This window comes from Brachyhypopomus gauderio, chromosome 12 (genome assembly GCF_052324685.1).
Source record: "Brachyhypopomus gauderio isolate BG-103 chromosome 12, BGAUD_0.2, whole genome shotgun sequence".
Lineage (NCBI taxonomy): Eukaryota > Metazoa > Chordata > Actinopteri > Gymnotiformes > Hypopomidae > Brachyhypopomus > Brachyhypopomus gauderio.
This window is the reverse complement of record NC_135222.1, coordinates 1711863-1730524: the sequence shown is the minus strand read 5'-3', so window position 1 is coordinate 1730524 and position 18662 is coordinate 1711863. Positions and strand designations below refer to the sequence as shown.

At 42.6% G+C, this 18662-nt stretch overlaps 1 long non-coding RNA gene across 1 annotated transcript; it reads left to right on the top strand.

Annotated features, from left to right (window-relative positions):
* Positions 1-250: 250 nt before the first annotated feature.
* LOC143528467 (uncharacterized) lies at positions 251-18329 on the top strand. The gene is made up of 5 exons (XR_013134462.1): positions 251-554; positions 12432-12579; positions 13981-14231; positions 14367-14634; positions 17532-18329. It is a non-coding gene; the product is annotated as an uncharacterized LOC143528467 (long non-coding RNA).
* Positions 18330-18662: the final 333 nt, after the last annotated feature.

The following is an 18662-nucleotide window of genomic DNA, read 5'->3' as shown; positions in this document are numbered from 1 at the left end:
CCTATTTATTCATTTCTGTATTTCCTTGTCCGTATTTATTTCTGTATTTATTTATTTTTGTATTTCCTTGTCCGTTTTTATTTCTCTATTTATTTATTTCTGTATTTCTTTGTCCTTGTATGCTAATGAAGAAGCTGTCAATCAATGATGTTACTGTGTCTTTATAATCCTATTGGTTGATCGATATCAGACGCTATAGATGATTGTTCATGTCTTGTTCAATCTGCAGTAACCAAGGACGAGACCGGACAGTAATGGCTGCTTGCAAGTCCGGATTATTTATTGTTTCGTGTCGTGGTTTTGGCGGACCGTTTGTTCCATTTAGCGGCATCTGCTGATACAGAGGTCAATCCTGCAGTGTTCAAATTTTTGGAGGAGGTGGTTCTTTTATTGCAAAACTCAGATGGCACCCAGCTAGGACGCCCTTCTCACATACTGCCCGCGGAAGCCCTTGAAAGTTATTTATGAGCAGGTTTGTCTGTCCGGGACATTGCAGTTCTTTTTGGAGTTGGTGAAAGAACAGTGTACCGGCTAATGGCAGAACATGGTCTGAGGTACGTGTCCATGCAAAGTTTTCAAAACTGTTTGAAGAAGTGCAAAGTTCTTGCATAATAAGAATTAATTCTTAATGAAGTATTTTTTGTCATCTGACCACACAACTAAATTCTTACTTTAAGGGTGTCTGACATGTTTACTAATATTAATAATGAAGAGCTGGATGCAACAGTACGTGAGATCCTCAGTTGTCATCCAAATGAAGAGTTTGGTTCCAAAACGCGATAAACGCCATTAAAAAAATGAGTTAGAGCCGGAATCAGAATGGTATATGACCACTCTTGAAAAGCCAATATTAAATTTTTATCAGAACGCCACATCTCCACTCATCCAATCACAGCGCACCACCACATATGGAAACACCATAGAACGCGACCTGTTGAGCCGCCCGGCATTTCTTGTAGCCTACTTTGTTAAAATATATCTCGTTTTTCACTCTCAAAATCCGCGAAAATGAACGGTTTTGATAGTATAGAGGAGCCTGTTCGTATAGGAGTTATACTATTTATGTTAATAGTTATACCATTTTACTATTTATGTCTGTAACGGGTCCGAGGGAGTCGAGGATGCAACGACGAGGTGCGTGCAAAGGCTACGTGTATTGAGCTTGACGATGGACACACTCACGGCGTCTTGAAACAGCTGTCAATCACACTACACAGTACACGCTCACGGCGTGCTGACACGGTTTAACACACAACGAATGTCACGTTAAAGACGAGCACCAAACACACACACACACTGTAATGAAGCGTGACGAATTAATTCAGTCTCAGTTAGACTTTTATTCAAGTTAGCGAACAGGGATAGCCACCGTCTCTCATAACACCAATACACTGGCGTGGAGGGCGCGAAAGACAACACTGGTCCCGCCCCCAATGTCTGTCTCGTTACTGATCAACAGTCCACAGTCCAATAGGAACACACGGTGTAAATATGCCACTAAATATACTGACTTTCCCATGTAACTATAACATTGCATGACATCTCCCCCTTAAAACAGTTACTTCTTCCCCTCTCAGAAACGCAAAAGGGACATGCAGTTCTATACCAACAGTGGACAAGAGAACAATACAAAATCTGCATAGTGCCCATTGCAAAGGATATTTTCCCAGCGAACATGAGAACATTTTCCTTGAACATGTTGTATTTTCCCCCAGCTGGAACAGTTGCTTATGAACAAACATAGTCTTTTAGCCAACCGGGTGGCTTGACCTGTCTCTTGGCCACAGTAGAATCAGGGATGGGTTGCTGTGTTGCTGGTTGCTCGGTGGACACTGGTGTTGAAGACAGGTCTTTCCATAGCGGTGCATCAGGGGCCACAGGTGGATTTGTAGCAGAAGATGTTTCCATGCTATCTCCTGTAGGGCTGTCGCGATAACCGCAGTATAGCAATACCGCGCTATTGACGAGAAAATCGCAACGTACGGGAATTAACCGCAACAACCGCGATATTGGTGTTTTTTCCCATGCGAGGGGAAAGTGCCTGTGCAAGAATTAAAGTCATTTTCCCATCAACCCCCTGTTATCGGGCGGCTGATCAACAATCCGTCTCCTTTTTCCAAGATGGAAACTACGGCAGATGCTCTGGTCAAAAAACAAAACGCGACTTCACCGGTTTGGGAGCATTTCGGGTTCAAGCCGAATAAAAAAGGAGAGCCAGCTAATTTAGATGAGGCAACATGTAGAATTTGTGGCAGAAATGTAGCTGTTAAACGGGGAAACACGTCAAACTTGAGGTCTCACCTAGCTACCTACCATCCTGCTATAGAAGCGCAACTTCCCCCACCAACAGGTCGTGGAGCAGCCTCTAAAGCTACAGTTCAGGCCGGGTGCAGCCGGCAGTTAGGAGTAGCTGAATCATTTGCAAGAACCGCCAAATACAGCCGTGAAAGTAACAGGCATAAAGACCTTACAGCCGCTGTTGCGCAGTATCTAGTTGAGGAAATGGTTCCGTTTCGAACGGTGGAGAAACCTGCATTCAAGTCAATGCTTCAAAAATTCGACAAACAGTATGAGTTGCCTGGCAAGACCTACTTCTCAGAGACTGTTGTTCCTAAAATGTACGACAAAGTAAAGGCTCTGTTGGAAAGCGAAATCAAGAATGTCGACTACTTTTCCGCCACTACTGATATGTGGTCGAGTGTCAATATGACTCCATTTATGAGTTTAACGGTGCATTATCTGACCCCGGACTGGACTCTTAGGTCACGTTGCCTTGAAACAGTGTTTATGCCCCAGAACCACACGTCTGACAATATTTCGGAAGCTCTCCGCCACGCATTTCATGAATGGTCTCTGGATGAAGAGAAGCTAGCCTGTATGACAACGGACAACGGAGCAAACATTGTAGCAGCAATAAAAAAGTTGAAGTGGTCATGGCTTAACTGTTTTGGTCACAATTTACATTTGGCAGTGACAAACGCACTAGCAAGTGCTAAGGATCGCACAGCCCGAGCAATGGGACTGTGTCGCACAGGGGCGTTGCCTGGGTACGTAAGGATCCGGGGCTCAGCCCAATTAATTATATAATATATATATATATATATATATATATATATATATATATATATATATATATATATATATATATATATATATATATATTTAACAAAGGGTGCACCCAATTCTGCAGAATGACTGTTGGTGACCTAAATAGTGATAGTGAGCTTTTACTAAAGGACATCGACCAGGTATATTCCATCAGTAAATCCATTCCTCAATAAAGTATGCAAAACAGTATGTCAACAATGGATTTCATGCAACTGTGTAATAATGTAAACAGTTCACTTGTTTCTAAATTGTTCTTTTACCTTTTATGACACACTGAAACAAATTGTTGAAAGAAATATTAATAATTAATAATTATTAGTGCTAAGGGGTCTACACAATTAATACTCTTTAAGAATTACTTATTATCTATCCTGTATGTTTTTGTTCTAACCTGTTCTTTCTTTAGATCAGTCCAGTCCTGATCAGTTCAGTTCATTTCAGGTCTCTCCACATTTCCTCTCTCTCCACCCTCTCTTCTACCCTGTTAAATAGTAATTCAGGAAAGCATGCTTAAAATACAGCTGGAAAAATTATTTTAAATACAAAAGACTGTGCTAAAACAAACTACATCTGGCATTATTTTGCTAGTCTTCGTACTAAAAACGTGTATTTTATTAATAATGTGTTTATTAGGCATTGTTTTCCATACCGCTTGTATTGTCTTCTCCCATCTCCTCTCCTCTCCAGTTCTACTCTGTTCTCCTCTCCTGTTCTCTCCTCTTTCCTCTCCTGTTCTCTGCTCTCCTCTCCTGTTGTCTGTTCTCCTCTCTAGTCCTCTGCTCTCCTCTCCAGTTCTCTCCTCTCAAGTTCTCTGTTTGTATTAGGAAATAAATTACACCACAATACTTGAGATTGAACAAACTCTAACAAACCCTAACCCTCAACTATTAAAAGTAAATTATTTTTTGCAACATTCATTCATTTATGCATATTCTAAAGTTTTCTTTTAAAATCACTTAATAAAGTAAGTGGTGATATGCTGTGCTGTGTAAACTCAATAAAGGATTGTTTATTAGCTGATCAGTTGGCTCCAGTGGAAAACACACAATTTTAGGGCAGTGACCAGGGTTAAGAAACTGCTTTAAACTACCATCATAAAGTATTGTACAAAATTTTGGCTATCCACAACGTCCACCTTCTAGCTAATTAGTTAATTGCTAGTTAACTAAGTGGATTTTCATTCATTATAGCTTACAGTCCTACAATCCTAAATTATTAAACACAATTTGAAAATGAAATAGTTATTAGCTTATTAGGTACATCGGGGCATGTTGAACATACTAACTATAACTATAACTAGCTATAACATAACTAGCTATATAAGTTTTTTTCTCTCAAACCTTCACTACCTAAGCTATCTAGGTTAACTAGCTAGATAGGTTAACTAACTAGGTTAGCTAACTAATTCTGAAGCTGACTAGTGACAAGCTGCATTTTATTAAGCACACAGTGGGTTTGATCTGTGTGTTTTGATTCGGAGACGTGTGTTTTTAACCAGCTATCAGATAGCTCCACAAACAATGTCATCACAGTTTACATCATTGACTGTATATTTAAGTGGGCTGGACGACGCGAGTGAAAAGTGAAGCCTCCGTGAGTCAGCTGCCCTCTAGTGGCTGGCTGCAGTACAACTTTTAACCCCGCCCATTCCCATGTAAGTGAATGGGCCGGACGAGAAATTTTGAATTTTTATTACACGTAAAATAAGTTTTTTGAGCAATTATATGTTGTCAATTATATAACACCCCATTGCGTTAGTATCTCTCCCAGTGTTTTTCTCTATGATAAACAGATTTTATAGAAGTTATTAAGTGTTATATAAAGGGGTGTGGCGATAAGGTGATTGACAGTTAATAGCTGCGTTGGTTGACATGTAATACCAGATGCTCAAACGTGAACGCGCTCAACATCAAAGCTCTCGTCAGCAAAACTCTCAACAGCAGTATTAAAACCTTTTACGTTTGTTTATTTTGTAAAACGTCAAAAGTTTCTATACTGGTGGGCGTATCCTAACGAATGTCGGAGCGGAGATAGGTTTCTGGCGGAGATACTGTCCTGCCTACCGGTTCTAATGCGCATGCTCTGGCTCCAATTTTCAAGATGGCAGCGTCCGTGCAGCCATCTTGGTGGCTTCAAAAACTCACAATGGGAGTCAACGGTGACGTACCGTCCATTATATATACAGTCAATGGTTTACATAGTTAACTACCGTTGCCTTTCTCCTTGAAAAAACGCCGTATATCCATTTTCTTTCACCGTCAGCTACCTGCAACCTGCTGCCAAAAATGGCCAGAGCGTGCGCTCCCTCACGGGGGTGGGGATGGGCTCTCCTCCGCGCCCGCAAAACCAGCAAGCTGATTGGCTGTTTCTCCTGAAAGGCGGAACTTTATCCTTGAAGCGGCACTATGATTGGCGTCAAGAGATTTCCTATTCTCACAGCAGCACATTAGCCTCCTCATTAATAGGAGGCTGAGCGAAAAGGTTCGGGGCTACTGGATAATCATTCGGGGCTGAAGCCCCGGAAGCCCACCCCAGGCGACGCCCCTGGTGTCGCACCTTGGTCAGTAAGTTCTCTCAGAGCTGGCTGAAGAGAAGAGATCTGGCCAAAGCCCAAATGGAGCTCCAGATACCCCAGCATGGCCTCATATCGGTAAGTTACGAACATTAGTTATTCGGTAATTATATGTACCTTTTATTTGTTCGCAAATTGGATTTTTATTTTAAAAATGTCATGATATTAAATGTATTGTCATGATTATTTCAATTATTTTTTTCGTTTGATAAAATATATTTAAAACGAATAAAAATTAAAAAGTAGCCAACAACGTAAATTATTTAGGATTAATAAATATAATAAGTTGACAAATTCCACCACTAATTTAATTGCCATAATTCTGTGCAGGACTGCGCTACAAGATGGGGTACCAAACAGAAAATGGTGGACAGAGTCTTGGAGCAAATCCCTGCTATCAAGAGAGTTTTGGATGACCGGCGACACCAGCATTTAATTCCAACCTGGCAGGACATCGCTGTCCTGGAGTCAGTGAACGCGGCATTGAAACCCGTGGCTGAGTTTACGGATCTGCTGTCTGGCGAGAGCTGTGTTACGGTGTCGTCAGTCAAGCCCGTCCTGAAACTCTTGACTGATGATGTTCTAAATCCATCAGAGGAGGACACCGCGTTAACATCAGACCTCAAGCTGAAGATGTGTAGTGTTCTCGAGCAGAAGTACGAAGCTCCTGCCTTACAAGAGCTTTTGTCAAAGGCCTGCTGGCTGGATCCCAGGTATCGGGGGAATCATGTCGATGATACTGATGAGATAAAACACGCGCTAATCGAAGAGATGTTGGGAATGGAAGGCGGAGGGAGCAGTGCCGGTGCGTCGGCAAGTGGAGACGAAGCTTCCACTTCGCAAGTTTTGATGCCACCTGCAGCAAAAAAGAAAACGCTTGGAGACCTGCTAAAGGCACGCACAGCAGCCTCCGTGTCCATACCCAAGAGAGCTCGAGCAGACATGGAACTCACGCGCTACATACAGGAGGAGCCCATAGACTCCAACGCAGATCCACTCGCCTGGTGGCGCGTCAATGAGGCTAGATTTCCTCTGCTCTCCAAACTCGCCCGCAAGTACATGTGCATTTGTGCAACAAGCACACCGTCAGAGCGAGTTTTTAGTACTGCCGGGAATATTGTTAGCCCTTTCCGCTCCTCACTGAAACCACATAAGGTGAATATGTTGGTTTTCTTAGCGCGCAACAGGGACGTGACAACTCAGGTTTAAGCTGAGACGTTGTTCTTCTGGTTTCGTTTTATTTATTTATTTATTTATTTAAATTCTCTTTTTGTGTTTAAAATCTCGTTTAAAATATTTACCCTACAGTTTTAAGAAAGCGAAAGAGCATGGGTTCTTACTGCATCTCATTTGACTTCTGTGTTCTCTATTTGACAATAAACACATATTTAACTGCTCTTAAAACTGTGTCTTCTTTGCAATTTAAAAACAATAAGAACCCCTTTACAATAAAAACAATAAAACAATTATATAGCTCTAAAATTAAGATTTTAGACGACAAATGACACATATCGCGTCATACCGCATATCGCGGTGTTGAGCCACCATAAATAACCGCAGGGGAAATTCTTTCACCGCGACAGCCCTAATCTCCTGTAGGCTCTGTGTCGCCTTCAGATGAACACGGGGCACTTTGCAGATGTCTCCGATTCCTGCGTGTTATAGTGCCATTGTCTGTTTTCACCAGATACGATCTGGGCTCAGATGCTTTAGCGAGTACTGTTGCAGGCATACGCCATCTCCTTTCCCCATCCAGTTTGACTCCGACACTCTGTCCTGGCTGCAGAATCGGCAACGTACGCACAGAGTGGCGTCGGTTATAGAAAAATCGGTATGCCTTTTTAGTTCGCTGATCTTTCTTGCGCACCTTCTCATAATCGATGGCATGTGGCTTCAGATTTTTAGGAAGCAGTGGAACAGTCGTTCTAATCTGCCGTCCGGTCATCAGCTCTGCAGGACTCAGCCCCGTGGCATTAATCGGGGTGGCTCGGTAGCTCATGAGTGCCAGTTCAGGGTCAGGCTGTCGCAAGATTCGCTTCGCTGTGGCAACACTCCTCTCCGCTGCACCGTTACTTTGCGGGTAATGTGGGCTGGAGGTTGTGTGGGTGAAATCGTATACCTTTGTGAAGCTCACGAATTCCGCAGAGGTAAATTGAGTTCCATTGTCGGTAACCAGCTCATATGGGATTCCCCATCTGACAAACATTCTCTTTAGACAGCCTATCACCTGCTGGCTAGTGAGTGTCGGCAGGTGAGCTATTTCAATGTCACGCGAGTAGTAGTCTACGACAACCAGGAACTTGTTACCATCCTGCTCACATATATCTGCTGCTATCTTCTGCCAAGGGCCTTCTGGCAGTGGAGTAGTGATCAATGGCTCCTTCCTTTGTGTGGGTTTATTTTGCTGACAGAATTTGCATATTTCGACTGTCCTGGTGATGTCGCGTCCTATTCCCGGCCACCACACAGACATGTTGGCTCGTGCTCTGCACTTTGTGAGGCCCTGGTGACCTTCATGGATCTTGCGTAGCACATCCTTCCTTTGCGATGCTGGAACAACAATTCTATCACCGTAAAGCAAGAGTCCATCCACAACGGACAGGTGAGCCCGCGCAGCATGAAACTCACACAGAGAGGGTGACAGGCGATATGCTGCCCTGGGCCAGCCTTCTTGGATATACCTGCCCACTGCATTTAAATCAGCATCCTCTTGGGTCGCAGTACGGAATGCATCCAGCCTGTCTCTAGTCACTGGCTTGGTGGACATAATGACCTGTACATATGCTTTCACATCCTCTTCCGTGTCTGACACACTGCTTTCCGTGAGTGGGTTTCTAGACAGTGTGTCTGCTACCACTAGCTGCTTTCCTGGAACATGGACTGCTGTTACACTGAATCTCATCATACGCATTAACAGGCGCTGGCATCGAAGCGGTGCTTTGTCCAGGTCATATGAATTTATTAGGGGGACCAACGGCTTGTGATCTGTCTGGAGGCAAAATCTGTCCCTACCTTGTAGATATCGTGCAAATCTTTCACATGACCACACTGCGGCCAGGCACTCCTTCTCAATCTGAGAGTACCGCTGCTCTGTTTGGGTCAATGTTCGAGAGCAGAAAGCCACTGGATGCAGTTCTCCTCCCTGCTCTTGTAGTAGGGCAGCCCCAAGACCGTAGCTACTTGCATCCGCACTCACCACGGTAGGCTTACTGCTGTCATAGAATGCCAAGGAAGGTGCCGAAACTAGCATATCCTTAACCCGGGTAAATGCTAGTTCTTGGGCGTCACCCCACATCCACACTGTGTCACTCCTAAGCAGTTCAGTGATTGGGTGCAGGACAGCTGACAATCCTGGAAGGAACCTGCCCAGGTAGTTAATCATCCCTAGCACTTGGCGCAGTTCAGTGATGTTAGTTGGACTGGGAAGATTAGTTATGGCTTTGACTTTGCCAGGATCCGGTCTGATGCCCTTCTTCCCAATTATATGTCCAAAGTATTGGATTTCTGTTTTCCCAAACTGGCATTTGTCTCGATTTAACTTCAGCCCAGACTCCTTTATTGTTTGCAGCACGGCCCTGAGATTTTTGTCATGCTCCTGTTTGTCTTTTCCATAGATCAAAATGTCATCCATCACTGCCACTGTGCCAGAATGACCCCTCAGGAGCGTACGCATTTCTCTCTGAAAAATTTCGGGAGCTGACGTTATTCCAAACGGGAGCCGCTTGAAACAAAACCTGCCCACTGGAGTAATAAATGTTGTCAACTTCTGGCTGGAGGCCTCGAGGGGTATTTGCCAGAATCCACTTGATGCGTCAAGTGTGGAAAAAACATTAGCTCCAGACAGCTTTGGTGCTATGTCCTCTAGAGTAGGAAGCATGAACATCTCTCTTTTCACAGCTTCGTTCAGCCTTTTTAGGTCCACACATATCCTCACTTTCCCGTTCCTCTTCATCACAGGCACCATAGGTGCACACCAGTCTGTAGCCTCCTTGACTTCCTCAATAATGTCCAATTTTTGCATGCGTTTCAACTCCTCTTCTACTTTTGGTAGCATTGGAAAGGGCACGCGGCGGGGGCTGGTGAGGCTATATGGCTTGGCGTCAGGTTTTAGCTCAATCTTAATTGGTTCACAGTTTAACAGGCCTATGTCCCCAAACAAGTCATTTTCAATTTCAACTTCTTCTAGTCTCTGTACTAGCCCCATACTGCAAGCAACTTTACGGCTGAGCAGATTGTTTGTATATGGGCCCTTTACTACATAGACCCAAAAGGTGAAAGTCTGCCCCTTTCTTTGAGTGGAAGCCAGAAACTTGCCTAGACAGTTCAACTGTCCACCAGGACTACACACACTAGCCTTGATTGATTCTAGTTTGGGTTGCTGTGGTAACCTGGTAAACTCGTCCTCGGACATTACGGTAATATCTGCTCCAGTATCAATTTTGAAATACACAGCAGTGCCGTTTAGCTGCAGCTCAACTTGCCAATCATCTTTAACGTCAGCATCCTCTGAGATATGGCCTAAAAACCAGGAATCCTGACTGTTACTTAGCTCCTGGGTGACAGTGACCTCTTTAACAGCCTTCGTTTTGCACACTGCTTCGAAATGGCCAGTTTTATTGCACTTGCGGCATCTTTTCCCCCATGCGGGGCATGCTCTAGGCTCATGCGTACGTGCACACCTTGAACAGCTTCTCACGTTGCTGGCTTCACCTCGTTTTATGTGAGGTTTACCTTTCCCACTGGCTTGTGACTTAAACGGCTTATTCTTGTGTCCCACTTGGTCCACGCACTGTGCTCTCATGCCTGCGTTTTGCATTTTAACTAACTCTGCTTGGCGTGCCACCTGTATTGCCTTCTCCAGAGTGAGCTCAGGTTCTAGCTGGAGCTTCTCAGACACATCGCTGTCAGACACCCCAATCACAATGCGATCGCGTATGTGTTCATCTTTAATTGCTCCAAATTCGCAATGCTCCGCCATCTCATACAAACTCTTGACAAAGGCCTCCACACTCTCTCCACTCCGCTGTGCGCGTTTGTGGAAGCACGCGCGCTGGTGTATTATATTGCGTCGCGGCACAAAATGGTCGTCAAACTTTTTCACCACAGCTCCATAATAGTTAGCCTCTTCCTCTGCAGTAAATATAAACGTACTGAAAATAGGCTCTGCTTCTTTGCCCATTGCATAGAGAAGAGAATTAACTTGTACATCACCGTCTTCATGGTCAAGCTTTGTTGCTGTCCGAAAGCGGGAGAAACGCTGTCTCCAGACCGGCCATGACGCCGGCTGGGTGAAATCAAATGATTCAGGTGCGTGAAACTTCGACATTACAGCTCTTTATTCCTTTTCTCCCCTGAGGCACGTGAAGTCGTCGATTCTGACACCATGTAATGAAGCGTGACAAATTAATTCAGTCTCAGTTAGACTTTTATTCAAGTTAGCGAACAGTTAGCCACCGTCTCTCATAACACCAATACACTGGCGTGGAGGGCGCGAAAGACAACACTGGTCCCGCCCCCAATGTCTGTCTCGTTACTGATCAACAGTCCACAGTCCAATAGGAACACACGGTGTAAATATGCCACTAAATATACTGACTTTCCCATGTAACTATAACATTGCATGACACACACTATATACAAGTAGCCTAACAAGCACCGCGTGAAACACATTAGTCTTAACGAGACAAGTGAACACACACACACACCAACGGACGTACATATAAAGACACGGACAACATTAACACACGCTCGGGGTTCGGGGCTGTAGCGTGACAATGTCTTATTCGTTAATGAATTGTTTTGAAATTTGTGTTTTTAGGCCCAATGGTCAAACTATTATATTAAGATGTACAATTTACAGTTATTTGTTATTGTATTTTGCACATTTTCAGTCAAAAAAAAATTTCTATTGATGCCAAAGGATATACAAGACATTTTGAAAAAAACATGGCATGGATTTATTGCGTTTTGCGAAAAAACGAATTGTTTTTTTTTTTAAATAAATCTTTAAATATTAAAATCTTGATTTGATTTGTTTGTGTTTTTTTAACCTTAGTATGGTATTTGATAGTTTGAAACAGAAAACAGTGGTTTTCAGCCTACCACTTTCTTGCTAAAGAAAACACATTTTTACTCAAATTGATCAAAATGGATTTATAGCGTTTTGGAACCAAACTCTTCAAATACAGGATATAAGATGATGGTTGGCCATCTGAACGCTCGAGGCATTCTGATACAAAGTGAGTGGTTCTTTGCAGGCATTAAAATAATAATGACAATTATTTGATTGTACAAGTGTAAATAGGTTATCTATTATGTAAAATCCATTTTAAAACTAAAATTTCTATACTATTAGTGGTAATGGGACAATGTATGGAACCATAGTAGTTTCAGCTTCCTCATAGACTAATGAGGAAGATGGAGTTGCCATAATACCACTTTTTTTTTATTTTTTGTACAACGCATACAGACATAGTTTTTAATATGTTTTCTTTGAAAACTCATAAGCTGTTAATTATCTAATTTTCAGGTATGATTTTATATAGTTTATTAATTTCCCACTTATAGCCCTTCAACATTTTCTACTTATATCAACCTACAACAAGTACCTGGTATTATATCAGTGTCATCTCTAGATGAAGGCCATTTTTGGTTGGTGCAATAGACATTCATATAATGAGCTTTAGAAGTATTCTTAATTTATATGAAAAGTAAACATTTAACTAAAATCAGTAAATTTACTTTTATTAAGGGCATCGCGTTCAAGAATCTATGTGCCGTGAAGATCCAGCAGGAGTTGAAATACGTGCTCTTCAGTTGCGTTCAGTGCGCCGCAGAAGGTATTCTGTGCCTGCTCCCAACAGTTTGTGGCATATAGATGGCAACCATAAGCTTATCCGGTAAGATGTGCTTATATGAACTGTTTTTAAATACAACTCATACCGTGTAAAATCATATAATCATTTTGCATGTATGGTTTTATTTATTCCAGTGCTGCCCATATTTGTTCTTAGTGAGGCAATATAGACAGTTTAGTTTCATTACTTCTGGTTGTAATTTTCAAATGCTCCTGAAGGTTTTGATTTAAAAAATGTCTTTGTAAATCACTAGGACTGCACCTAGCCAACCTTAGTTTATACTGGAACAATCACTGTGCGTAAGGGTCAAGGCTGTAAAACTCTACTGGATGCTTGTGATCTCCGGGCCCTTAAACATCACTGCACCTCAAACAGGCGCCACTGTCAAGGAAATAACAGAATGGGCTCAGAAATACTTCCAGAAAGCATTGTCAGTGAACACAATACACCATGCCATCCGCCGTGACCAGCTGAAACTCTACAGTGCAAAGAGGAAGTCATTTCTAAGCAAGCTCTACAAGCTCAGATGTTTGCACTAGGCCAAGGGTCTTTTAAAATGGAGTGTGGCAAAATGGAAAACTGTTCTGTGGTCAGATGAGTCACGATTTGAAGTTCTTTATGGAAAACTAGTATGTCATGTCATCCAGACCAGAGAGGACAAGGATAACCCAAGTTGTTATCAAAGCTCCGTTCTGAAGCCTGCATCACTGATGGTATGGGGTTGCATGAGTGCTTGTGGCATGGGCAGCTTGCATGTCTGGAAAGGCACCATTAATGCAGAGAAATATGTTCAGGTTCTAGAACAACATCTGCTCCCATCTAGACGTCGTGTCTTTCAGGGAAGACCCTGCATTTTTCAACAAGATAATGCCAAACCACATTCTGCAGCAATCACAACATGGCTACGTAGGAGAAGGAAACAGGTACTGAAATGGCCAGCCTGCAGTCCAGATCTTTCACTTGTAGAGAACATTTGCGGAAGGTGCGACAAAGAAGGCCCAAGACGATTGAACAGTTAGAGGCCTGTATTAGACATGAATGGGAGAGCATTCCTATTTCTAAACTTGAGAAACTGGTCTCCTCTGTCCCCAGACGTCTGTAGAGTGTTGTAAGAAGGGGGGGATGCCACACAGTGGTAAAAATGGCCTTGTCCCAACTTTTTTGGGATTTGTTGATGCCATGAAATTTTGAAACAACATATTTTCCCCTTGAAATGATAAATTCTCTCCGTTTAAACTTTTGATCTGTGATTTTTGTTCTATTCTAAATAAAATATTAGATGATGGCACCTCCACATCATTTAAATTTGTTTAGTGTCCCAAATTTTTCCGGTTTGTATGTGTTTCATAGTACGGTTTTTTAGATTGAAAAAAAAAACTAATGCCTACTAGTAAGTAGTTTTATTTCTGAATATGTTATGATTTTCAATTTCCTAAATTACAGATGGCGAATAGTAGTACATGGTGGCATTGGCGACAAATTACAGATGGCGAATAGTAGTACATTGGTGGCACCAACAACCGGGCCTCAACAGTCATGGGGAGCTTCTTTGAAGCAGTCAATACCTATGGAGTGCCATCACGTGTCGGGTCTGACAAAGGAGGAGAAAATGTTCAGGTTGCACATTTCATGGTGTCTACTAGAGGCCTAAATAGGAATTCCCACATCACTGGAAGAAGCACACACAATCAGAGGTAATACCATTTTGTATAAGTTTTGTGTTCACATACAGTAGATTTTCAAATTGACTTTGGTGTAGTGTACAACTTAAAAGCCTTTTCTTTGATTTAATCAACTACGTTTTTCATTTTCTTTGTCACTCTACCTAGGATAGAAAGATTGTGGAGAGATGTCTTTGGGGGAGTTTTAGATCTTTTCTACACCATTTTCTGCAACCTGGAGAGGGAGGGCTTACTCAACCCAGATGAAGAGATCCACATCTATTCACTGCACTGGACCTTTCTTCCACATATTCAGAGGCATTTGCAGTTCTTCAAGGATGGCTGGAACCACCATAGATTGCGCACAGAAGAGAATCAGTCACCACTTCAACTGTGGATGCAGAACCAAATTGAGGGGTATCAAGACCTTCCCCAGGTATGTTTGAAACAAGGCTAGACGTATCAAGACCCTCCCCAGGTATGTTTGAAACAAGGCTAGACGTATCAAGACCTTCCCCAGGTATGTTTGAAACAAGGCTAGACGTATCAAGACCCTCCCCAGGTATGTTTGAAACAAGGCTAGACGTATCAAGACCCTCCCCAGGTATGTTTGAAACAAGGCTAGACGTATCAAGACCTTCCCCAGGTATGTTTGAAACAAGGCTAGACGTATCAAGACCCTCCCCAGGTATGTTTGAAACAAGGCTAGACGTATCAAGACCTTCCCCAGGTATGTTTGAAACAAGGCTAGACGTATCAAGACCCTCCCCAGGTATGTTTGAAACAAGGCTAGACGTATCAAGACCTTCCCCAGGTATGTTTGAAACAAGGCTAGACGTATCAAGACCTTCCCCAGGTATGTTTGAAACAAGGCTAGACGTATCAAGACCCTCCCCAGGTATGTTTGAAACAAGGCTAGACGTATCAAGACCCTCCCCGGGTATGTTTGAAACAAGGCTAGACGTATCAAGACCCTCCCTGGGTATGTTTGAAACAAGGCTAGACGTATCAAGACCCTCCCCAAGTATGTTTGAAACAAGGCTAGACGTATCAAGACCCTCCCCAGGTATGTTTGAAACAAGGCTAGACGTATCAAGACCCTCCCCAGGTATGTTTGAAACAAGGCTAGACGTATCAAGACCCTCCCCAGGTATGTTTGAAACAAGGCTAGACGTATCAAGACCCTCCCCAGGTATGTTTGAAACAAGGCTAGACGTATCAAGACCCTCCCCAGGTATGTTTGAAACAAGGCTAGACGTATCAAGACCCTCCCCAGGTATGTTTGAAACAAGGCTAGACGTATCAAGACCCTCCCCAGGTATGTTTGAAACAAGGCTAGACGTATCAAGACCCTCCCCAGGTATGTTTGAAACAAGGCTAGACGTATCAAGACCCTCCCCAGGTATGTTTGAAACAAGGCTAGACATATCAAGACCCTCCCCAGGTATGTTTGAAACAAGGCTAGACGTATCAAGACCTTCCCCAGGTATGTTTGAAACAAGGCTAGACGTATCAAGACCTTCCCCAGGTATGTTTGAAACAAGGCTAGACGTATCAAGACCCTCCCCAGGTATGTTTGAAACAAGGCTAGACGTATCAAGACCCTCCCCAGGTATGTTTGAAACAAGGCTAGACGTATCAAGACCTTCCCCAGGTATGTTTGAAACAAGGCTAGACGTATCAAGACCCTCCCCGGGTATGTTTGAAACAAGGCTAGACGTATCAAGACCCTCCCCGGGTATGTTTGAAACAAGGCTAGACGTATCAAGACCCTCCCCGGGTATGTTTGAAACAAGGCTAGACGTATCAAGACCCTCCCCGGGTATGTTTGAAACAAGGCTAGACGTATCAAGACCCTCCCTGGGTATGTTTGAAACAAGGCTAGACGTATCAAGACCCTCCCTGGGTATGTTTGAAACAAGGCTAGACGTATCAAGACCCTCCCTGGGTATGTTTGAAACAAGGCTAGACGTATCAAGACCCTCCCCAGGTATGTTTGAAACAAGGCTAGACGTATCAAGACCCTCCCCAGGTATGTTTGAAACAAGGCTAGACGTATCAAGACCCTCCCCAGGTATGTTTGAAACAAGGCTAGACGTATCAAGACCCTCCCCAGGTATGTTTGAAACAAGGCTAGACGTATCAAGACCCTCCCCAGGTATGTTTGAAACAAGGCTAGACGTATCAAGACCCTCCCCAGGTATGTTTGAAACAAGGCTAGACGTATCAAGACCCTCCCCAGGTATGTTTGAAACAAGGCTAGACGTATCAAGACCCTCCCCAGGTATGTTTGAAACAAGGCTAGACGTATCAAGACCCTCCCCAGGTATGTTTGAAACAAGGCTAGACGTATCAAGACCCTCCCCAGGTATGTTTGAAACAAGGTGTTTTGGGCTGTAAACTTCTACCTACCACCTTAGCCCAGCGTGTTCGTTTGATGGGAAGGAGATAGCAGGAACCACCATACCAAAATTATAGCAATACCAAAAAGGCCTTTATTAAAACAGAGATATCTCTGGGGATCTCACATTCTAACATTTTACATCAGAGAGACCCAACAAGTGTTTGAGCATGCCGTCTTTATATATGATTTCTCCGCCCCCAAACGCTTAGATCTTCTTCTATACCTTACATGGTGTTGTTCTTCAAGCATACAATACTTCTCTTTCTTCTCTGCAATCCCAACATGGACATATGGTTCCTGTGTATGGACTGATAGGCCGGCAAGAGGCCACCATTCATGAAGATGCTGTAAATTCATATTTCCCCAACATCGGCACAATCAGGCCTACGCCTTCTGCTTTTTAGATCTCACTCTACAGTGTGGTTTGCTCAACATCCTCTCCCTAGGGTTCACAGCTCGGACACATCTTAGACAGTGGTTACATTTTACTTCTACATTAAACAGTGGTTACATTTTACTTCTACCTTAAACAATGATTACACTTCACTCCTTTTAAACAGTGATTACATTTCGCTTCTGTATTATGTTAAAAGAATAAACAAAGCATGTGTTAATTGCTAAGCAAAAAAACCCCCAATCACAACAAAGGCTAGACGTAAACCTCTATAGATAGTTCAAGGATTTTGGATTGCTACTAATGGTGACCAGCATTTTTCATGTATTAAGTAGTTCATAATAGAGCAATTATGTGCTTTACCACAAATTATTAGTGAAATGTTCAATGACTACTTACAGTTTATGCCTTTTCAAGCATGCCATTAAGCTGGCCATAATGAATTACATTACATGTTTTAAAACATGCTTGTTCTTTATGTGCTTCTTTATGTACATTTTGAACATTTACATGTTCATGTTAAATATAATTCTAGGTTGATACGGAGTATGGTATTGACTGGGAAGATCCACATGGATACCACCACGAAGGAGTCGCAGTTCCTGAGGTTCAGCTTCCTCGGCCACTATCAGACATGGAAGTGCAGAGACTGCCAAATCCACAAGTTCCTTTTTCCAATGCTTTAAATTTGTACAGTGAGACAGTTGTAATGTTAACAGATATACTTTCAGATGTTTAAAAGGCAGACATCTGCCTGTTGAAGGATCATAAATGTTGAGGTCATCTGTTATAGTACCTAGTAGCCTACCCTGTTGAAGGATCATAAATGTTGAGGTCATTGCCTTTGCCATTACCAGCAGGAAATGTCTTATACATTTTTCAAATAAAGTGGCTACTGAGTGTATGTATTCGTTCTTTTCACAAAAAACACACATGCTGGCTAAATGTTTGTATTAAAATTTTAAGTTAAAAATTTTGGTCCAAAGCTACATTTAAAAAAATCTTTAGTAAGGTAGTCTCATTATGTGTGATGGTGGCATAAAACTGGGTATGATTTAAAATTCCTGGATTCTGGCATAGTTGCCCAAATTCCTCTGCTAAATCTCCCCTTTCAACTCCGCAGTAATTCTCAGTTGTCTGGTCGGAGCGGAGAAATCTACAAACTGCGCTGGACTCCAGCCCTTAGTTCTCTAAACCAATTCAGTGTAACAACACTTCCTTACTATGGTGGTGTTTTCTTCTGTCAGGGTAAACACATATTGGTTGTTTTTCTGCTTTGATAACGTTGTTGACACCTACTGCAACTCCAGGCTTTGACATTTTGGATGTTTAAGTTTAAAAACATGCTTTTTTTGTAAATGAAATGTTTTATTTGAATGTTGTTCTAATTGAACAGTAGTAATTGAATTTAACAGTAATGCATGTATGACATCCCACCTATTTTATTAAACAAAAAATGCAAATAAAGCTTTGCTAACAGAAAAGTAAATTTTGTCTTTGGCTCAAATCTGACCAAATCCAGAGTAAGCGGATGAGATGCTTGCCATCAGGGGGGTATTCCAAGAAGCGGGTTTAACAAACTCTAAACTTAACCCTGAACTCGGAGTTGTCTTACCCCGATATGACATACTCAGAGTTTTCGGTTCCAAAACGGCGGATCGGCGTT